Source organism: Hibiscus syriacus, unplaced genomic scaffold (genome assembly GCF_006381635.1).
Source record: "Hibiscus syriacus cultivar Baekdansim isolate YM2019G1 unplaced genomic scaffold, ASM638163v2 tig00111387_pilon, whole genome shotgun sequence".
Taxonomy (NCBI): Eukaryota; Viridiplantae; Streptophyta; class Magnoliopsida; order Malvales; family Malvaceae; genus Hibiscus; species Hibiscus syriacus.
Genome location: NW_024063075.1, coordinates 509949 through 518724, shown reverse-complemented (window position 1 = coordinate 518724; position 8776 = coordinate 509949). Strand labels below are relative to the sequence as shown.

At 35.5% G+C, this 8776-nt stretch overlaps 1 pseudogene; it reads left to right on the top strand.

Annotated features, from left to right (window-relative positions):
- The first annotated feature begins 353 nt into the window (after positions 1-353).
- On the top strand, positions 354-996 carry LOC120159918 (annotated as a pseudogene).
- The last annotated feature ends 7780 nt before the right edge of the window (positions 997-8776 follow it).

Genomic DNA, 8776 nt, shown 5'->3' with positions numbered 1-8776 from the left:
AGCAACCAAAGGGTGAATATATGTATTTCTAGTAAGTATCAATGTATTTTTGTTATTATTGTTGAAATGGTAATTGATTAAAGTATTTAAGAATTTTAATTTGATTACAAATTTTAATATTGACAGTATGACCGAATGCCAAAGGATGAAGGAAGCTGGTAATCACATCGGTTTGGTATAAAATGAAATTGACATTGAGTATTATTTAGCGTTAATGTATTGACTAAGAAACGTTTATGCTTAATTTTAGGTGAAAAATGATGTGTTGGAGAAATGAAAGTCGATGACTGATCAAACATTCAATTGGTACGACCGCGATAGCAAGGACGATAACCGATGTTGGCGAGATAACGATGTTAAATCAAAGAAGAAGAAGAAAAAACTGGCTGACATGGTTCAACGAAGCCAAACCAGTGAAGGGTCGTCACTGGGGAATATTTCGGGTACGAACGAATTGCGATATAGTCGAATTGGATGCCGAGGACTTGTTAGCTAAGCAAGTACACGCATTAATGCCATGTTTGTGGTAAAGGGTTCAAGCGAGATGCGAATCTGAGGAAGACATGAGAGCTCATGGTGATGAATAAGAGCAATGCTGCTTTGGTTAACCTCGTGAAGAATCATGAGAGAAGTACTAATGATGGCATGGGAAGGTGTTCGACGAAATTCCCAAAGAAGTATTCGTGCCCGCAGGAAGGCTGTAGGTGGAACCAGAAACACGCCAAGTTCCAACCTTTGAAATCCATTATCTGTGTGATGAATCATTACAAGAGGAGCCATTGTCCGAAGATGTATGTCTGCAAGCGGTGCAACCGGAAGCAGTTCTCGCTGTCGGATCTCCGGAATCACGAAAAGCACTGCGGTGACCTTAAGTGGCAATGTTCTCGCGAACCACATTTTCCAGGAAATAAGCTTATGGGTCACGTTGCTTTGTTCGTTGGACACAGGCCGCTTGATGCTAATGTTTTGACGACGCAAGGAAAGCTCGAAGACTAAGCCACCACTTCAACATGATAATATGTAAATGTCCTTAATCACTATTAAACAAGAGTTTAAGTTAGATTATGATGAATTTAAAATCTCTTTTAGGCACCAATAATAATATGTCATCTTAGGGGGGGGGAGGTTCCGGAAGTGTATGAATACTATACCAAAATAAACAACAAATTAGCTCCCGTTATTAGATCTATTAACTTAAATGGAAAAAGCGAAACCAATCATGGAGTAAATGGTAGAGTACAAGACAATGATTGTCTTCTTTCTCTTTTCCAATGAACAAATAAATAGTCCGAACCAAATAAAAGATGAGGACAATTCTATCCTAGTATTTTTTAGTGTTCAAACTACGTTAGCGAGTAACTTTCCTACTTCTTACAATGAGAGCTACGTTCTCATGCTTGTGATAAAGTAATTTATCACCAAAAAATTTGCATTCTCCTAAAAGTGATTGGAGTGTTAAATATGAAATGTTGAAAATATATTCCAATTAATTATCTTTTTGGAAAGTAAGCATTTTTCATAATAAATATTAAATTTTAAACAATAAATCTTATTTATCATTATTTAACTATTTTATCTCATTAATTAACTTCAAACCTAATTATGAAATATCATACTTTTATTGGATGTCTGCAAAGTGAATTTTTAGGATTATTTTAAGTTCTTAAAACATAAAAAAGTAAATAAATGAGGCACGTGACTATTTGTCAAAAAAATACATATATTTTAATTTACCCTAAGTTAAACTCATGGAATATCAAGTGATTAAGAGGTTAGAGAGTGTGTTATTCTCTCTAGAGATTTGAGTTTGAGTAACCACGCTTACAAAGTGTATGCACAGGGACGCAATCCTGATTAAATATTGACATGGCCAAAATATTAAAGTTTTTAAGAAAAAGTACAATGACATATTATGTTTTTAAACTTAAAATTCATATGAAAATACTTAATTTCTCTAATATTTAAACTTACAATAACCTAAATTGTATTAGACCAAAAAATTTGTCAACATGAGATTATCATTTGATGAGTTAGAAATTACTCTGATGGTTTTAAATTGGGTTTGATAATCTGAACATTAATATGAAGTTTCAAAGGTTGGTTCTTTTTTCGAACAATTTTAAATATGTCGGGAATGTTTTCATGAGAAAGACTATCTAAATTATCGATATCACGCTAAAAGATGCCTTTACCTTTGCGTTATTAAGAAGTACTTGCAATCCTCTTCATCAATTCAGTAGGTTGAATGGTCCATCTACAAATGAGGCTAGAAAACCTGTATTGGTTGTCTATCCAGGTTTATTTCTGAATTCTCACTAAAATCAACCTTGTTGCAATATGATGAGTTGTTAGTTCCATAATCTTTTCAGAGAATCCCTGATTCAGTCAAATTTAAATAATGACATTGTAGCTGCAAACCTGAATGAAGTGCCTGGGCTTGTTATAAGAATAATTCCCACTGCAACATCCCTATTCAATCCTTCAAAGTTGAATGTGAAGCGAAACAATGTTCGAGCTCTAAATACATGTACTATTAGTTGTTGGTTACTCGGTTCATTTTTCTTGTGCTATAGGGTGAATATCCATTTCTTTTTCCTGATGATGTATGTCTATAATTGTAATGAAGGTGATGTTCCTCTGCCTATACCAATATGTAATTGTAGCATATTGGAAGACAAGTTTTTGGAGGAGAATTCAGAATTTATTAAGAATTTTTTTTTTCTGGATGAAAGGAACTGGGAGAGGCCTTAATATTGCTGAAGGTATGATGTCATATACTTTATGCATTTCAAATATTGTGTTTTTCATGCCAATACATTGCATCTGTAATTTTAGTATACTATTGGTGCAAGTCTGGGCTAGGTTGAGAAGTTCGATATATGTTCATGATTGCTTAAATGGGTTTCTAATATCCATTATAGTGTCATACCTTGTGGCTATAAATAAGATTAACCGTGATATGATGCCAACGGGGATATTTCGTGCCACATTGAAATTTATTGGTATGCATTTCAAACATTGTGTCTTTCTAATATCCACAGTGATTGTCAGATTTAATTAGAATTTTAAATTGTCATTGTTCCACAGAAACTTATCCATTGTGGAAACATGGACTTTACCTTCCAAGAATAGAGCAGAATGCTTCCTCAAAGGTCTGTTATAATATCTGTTAGCTATTGTACCTTTTGGTATATGATCCTTGAATGTGTTCCTTTTAAATGTCTATTATTTAAGTTTACCTTAATTGGACACAACATGTTGTGGATGCTTGTGAACTTTCATTTTCTAGATCAGTGATTGAAATAGCCAAAATGAAACTTGGTACCCTTTTCTGACTGTCCAATCCATGGTTGAGCATCAAGTGGATTTTTAGTCTAGATATGTGTTTTAACTTTAAGGTATAGCAGTAATTGATTTTTGAACTTCCTACTAAACAATTTCAATATGCCATTATTTAATTGATTGTTGTTTAATATTTAACCTTGGTACCTTGTATTTACATGGATGTTCATTCATGTATTTATCATTGGGCTTTTGAATTGCAGGGAAATGAGCTACTTAATGGCTAACTTCTTTTTTTGGTCTTTATTAAATTATGGTTTTTGACTTCTCAGCCGTTAGGAGTTGCAACTCATTGCTTCACTTTTGCATACCTTCTGACAAATGAAATAACACAGCCTTCAGAAGTAAATGACAAATCTTGAAATGCTTTTGAACTACAAAAGAAAAAGGACATACAGCCATTTCATGCTAATGAGGTGTTTCTGCTTCTGTTTTTGTAGCACTGGATATGCAGCTATCAAACTTATTCACCAAAGTCTGAAAGTGATTTCTTTCCTCTTCATTTTTTTTTTTTTTGTATAATTCTTCCTAGCTTGCAATATTTTTCTAGTAACAAAATGAACATTTTGGTACAGCAAATAGGGACGGCTACTGGCAATGGACAGGCAATCAGCATTGATCTTGTCTCCTGTCCATCGTCCTTACGAACTTTTCTGCATCGAAAGTTTCGTCTACTCAAGACCAAAGTTCTAATGCCCTCCAATATATCCTTATAAACCTCTTTTCCCCTCCCTCCTTTTCACTCTACGAATCATATCTCTTCCTTTTCTATTCATATGGAACTAATGTTAAGATGAGTGGTCTTACGAGTTGGCTTGAACTGGTGATTCGAGTTTAGTCTTGTTTGAGAGATGCAAAGAGAAAATCAACATTTAAAAAAATATATGAAGAACTTCAAAATCAAATTGAAGCTATGAAGCAGATGATGCAGCAGAATCAAACGAAGAATTCATCATCCTATGTGATTTCTTAGGTTAATGCTTTGTTATGTTAGTGAAAAATGTTGAACTACAAAATAGGATGTTTGTAAACTTTGATTTTTTATGTTTTTATATATTGTTACTTAATTCGAATCGTAATTAAATAGTTTTATATATTATTACTTAATTTGAATCGTAATTAAATTTAAGGTGGTTATGGATTATTGTTACAGGTTAAATTTGGGTAATACAAAATAGAAAAAAAATATTTTGAAAATCAGATTCAATTAGTTGCGATTTAGGGAAAAATGCCACTAAGGAGTACATATTTGGCGGCGTTTTCAGGAAAAAAGGCCACTAAATAAAAAACATGTTACGGAGTTTGTGCCTAAAACACCGCTAAATAACATACCTATTGTGGCGTTTGAAAATACAAACACCGCTACATTACCTGACTTTTTACGGCTTTTGTTAGCAAAAAAAACGCCACTAATAGTTGCGGCATTTGTATTAGCGGCGTTTTTAAACGCCACTATAGGACAAAAACGTCGCTATAGACCAGTTCTACTGTAGATAGAATTGTGCATATCATATTAGCAAAACTCATTAAAAAATCTCATCAATTATTATCGACAAGTATTCTATACTTAAGGGTATGTTTTAGGGTCAACAAGAGAATTCTTTTCCTCTTTCCTGACAAAAGGGAGTTTCCATCCTTATTATCATGATCTTTTTTCTTCTCTTAAGGGCATCATCATTGCTCTTCAAAATCTATCGAGTAAGATTCATTTCTACTCCAACTTGTAATTTCGTTCCCATAAGAATAGTGAATTATCTTAAAGCATTGCACTCGTATTGTCCATCATCTAAATAACCATTTACAACCAAAATAATCAATCGGGATATTTGCTTCCGAGCTTTTTAAACATATTTACTTTGTTGTGAACTGTCAAGCATTGTAGGAAATGCACAGCTTAGTAATCACAAGAACAACTTATTAACTTGCTATACACATCATCTACGCCTTTTACTTATAGCTCACTCACAACAACCTCTAACAACTTAACAACCCTTAAATCGTTCTTAACAGCTTCCACATGATGAATAACTACATACATTATCACCTCTCAACTCACGTGCATGAAATGAATTAAACACTTTAACCCACATGCATGAGTTACCAGTTACCTAAAGTATCTCAACATTCTCTCACTTCTTTCCTTATCTTCTCTAACAAGGCAGCACTCGCAATTTTTGTAGAAACTGCTTAAATTCTGGCTTGGTCAGTGACTTCGTTAGTCCATCTGCTACTTGGAACCCAGCATGAACATAGCTAACTCGAAGTGCACCAGCTGCAATATTCTCACAAACAAAGTGTACATCCAATTCAACATACTTAGACCGAGCATGACATACTAGATTTACGCTCAAGGTAACAACACTCGTGTTGTCACACCAAATAACAGGTATATCCTGCAAGTATAAACCAAGATCAAAAAGCAATGTAGTAAGCCAAGTAACTTCTGTAGCAGAATCAGTAACACTCATGTACTCAGCTTCCATTATTGAATGAGAAACAATTTACTGCTTCTTTGAATTCCATGCAACCAAACATTCTCCAAGGAAAACACAATACCCAGACATAGACCTACGATCACTAGCATTACCAACCCAGTCAGCATCCGAGAAGGCTTTAACAAATAACATAACATCACCTTTTGAGAACACCAACCAATAATCAAGTGAAACTTCCAAGTAACGCAACGTTTGACTGCCACAAAGTGAACTGTTCGTGGAGACTGTATGAACTGAGCCACTTTATTAACTGCAAAAGCTATATATGGTCGAGTATGATAGAAATATAAGAGAGCTCCCACAACACTATTATACTCTCGAGCATTTGTCATTAGATCACTACCATGATCAACAACCTTTGCAGCAACCATCAGAGTACACACAAGTTTTTACTCATGTTAGTTTTCTTCAACAGCTACATATAAGCACGCTAACTCAACATCAAACCAGTACCAACCCTTAACTTTAATTCCCAGAAATATGATAGCTCACCTAGATCTTTAAGTGAAAACCGAGTACTAAGCATATAAATGGCCTGATCAACTGTAACTGAGGTTCTATGGTGATACTACCATCTACATACAGTAAAACATATATACAATAGTTGTCTTGAACTCTAACAAATAACGACACATCTTATTTTGACTCAACAAATCCTAACTCAAAAAAACTAGCTTTAATTGTATTCCAGTTACGTAGTGCTTGGCGGAGGCCATAGAGTGCCTTTTATAGCTTACACACCAGTGGAGTACCATATGCAGCACAACGTTCAAACCCCGGAGGCTGCTCCATGTACACCTTCTCGCTTAAGTCACCACTTAAGAATTCATTGTTGACATCAACTTGTCTCAAGACCCAGCCTCTTGCAACAACCATGGTTAAAAGGAGATACATGGTTGAGAACTTTACAACTAGGCTAAATGTGTTCTTGAAATCAAGTCCAGGAACTTGTGAACCCTTTTACAATAAATCGAGCCTTGTACTTATGCTTGTGTAAACCCTTTTGTAACCAATCGATCCTTGTACCTATGCACAGACATGTCCAGATTCTTTTAAGTTTAAACAACACTTACATCTCACCACATTCATGTCAGCAGGTAGAGGAACAAGAACCCACGTGCCATTTTGAATTAACATTGAATATTCAGCATGAACTGCATCAGTCCCTAGAGTTGACTGAAGAGCTTCTTCAACAGTTGATGACACAACATCATCAAAAAACATAGTGTACACTTTTTAAACACTATACACTTACTCCTAGTCAACATAGGGTGACCATTAGAAACTGTAGTCCCTTCTGTCATCAGATGGTGGTTGCGTCTCCATAAACTTCAGGAACATCAGACACCTCAGGCACTACAGCAGACTCATTATCTGCACCAAATCATATAGAGCATCGTTCAAGAGTATCTACAGACAGGTTAGCAATATTTGGCTCTTGAACAACACCAGTACACAGCTTTTTAATATCCACCACTATCTCAAGAGGCTTGCTCAACAGCGAACCAATTCCCAATTGACTGGCAGTCTTATCATAAGCAAATGGGAAACACTATTCATTAAACTTCACATGACGAGAAACAAGTACACATTTATCAGGCGTAGAAAGAGAAACCTTTTTTTTAGGGCTTATACCCAAGAACGTGCATGACTAAGATCGAAAATCTAGCTTATGTCTGTTAAACGTAGATAAGGGAAGCATCGACACCCAAACACCTTAAGTAAGCCATAATCAGGTTTCTTGCTGAACAGGCACTCAAAATGAAACCTTTTAGCTAGTACCTTCGAGGGTAATATGATAATCAAGTGAAAATCCATAACCACAACATATAACAAGTAGCTGATTGCCATGGAGGCCTGTGTGAGCAGCACTAGAGCAAGTTCAACTACATGCATATGTTTACGTTACACTACACCATTTTGTTCTGACTTGTGTGGACATGTAACACGATGAGAAATACCAGCTTCATACGAGACAATCAACGATATTCACCACCCCATTCGCTTTGAACAGTCAAAATTTTTAGCCCAAATTGTGTTGTCACGAGCTACTGAAACAATTGAAAAGCCTGAGTAGCTTGAGACTTATCTTTAAGTAGATACAAACATGTGTGTCGATTACAAGCATCTACAAAGCTAACATAATATCTATAACCATTTGAAACAATGGCAGATGGTCCCCATAGATCAGTAAAAACAAGTTGGAAATGTGACTCAAACACAGTAGTTGAATCAGAGAAGGGAAGTTTATGACTCTTTTCCATGTGACAAGAAACACAAATTTCATTAACATTTTGCTCAATATTTATATCAAGTAGCTTGCATATTTGCTTAAGGGTCCCATGAGCAGGATGCCCAAGGTGTCTATGCCATAGGTCACACAAACAATGTGAAGTAACAACGCTATTAGCTTCAAAAAATTACTCTTATTATTATTATCATCAACTTGAAACAAGTATAGCCCATCATTCTCCTATCCTTGCAGCAACACCTTACCAGTGTCTTTATCACGAACACAACATCGTGATGCATAGAATTCAAAATACACCTCATTGTCCCTAGCAAGCTTCGAGACTGAGAGAAGATTTTTAGTTATCTTAGGTACATGAAGAAGGTCATTTAACATTAATGCATGAGAAGAACACAAAACTGATTTACCAACAGCTCGAATATGGAGTAAACCTCCATTACCAAAAACAAGTTTAGCTGGTCCTGAGAAGTCTTTTTTATTAAGAACCTTAGCTGAATCAGAGGTTACATGATGTGTAGCCCCAGAATCAACCACCCAGTGATCCCTCGTGCTAGTGGAAACATGGTTTTGCGGCTGTGAAGAGTAACAAACTTGAGCATCAGCCCGAGCTTTTGTACAACACACGCACTCATCCACATCAACAAGAGCTTACTCCAAACTAGAGTAGTTTACAGATCTTAAATCACTA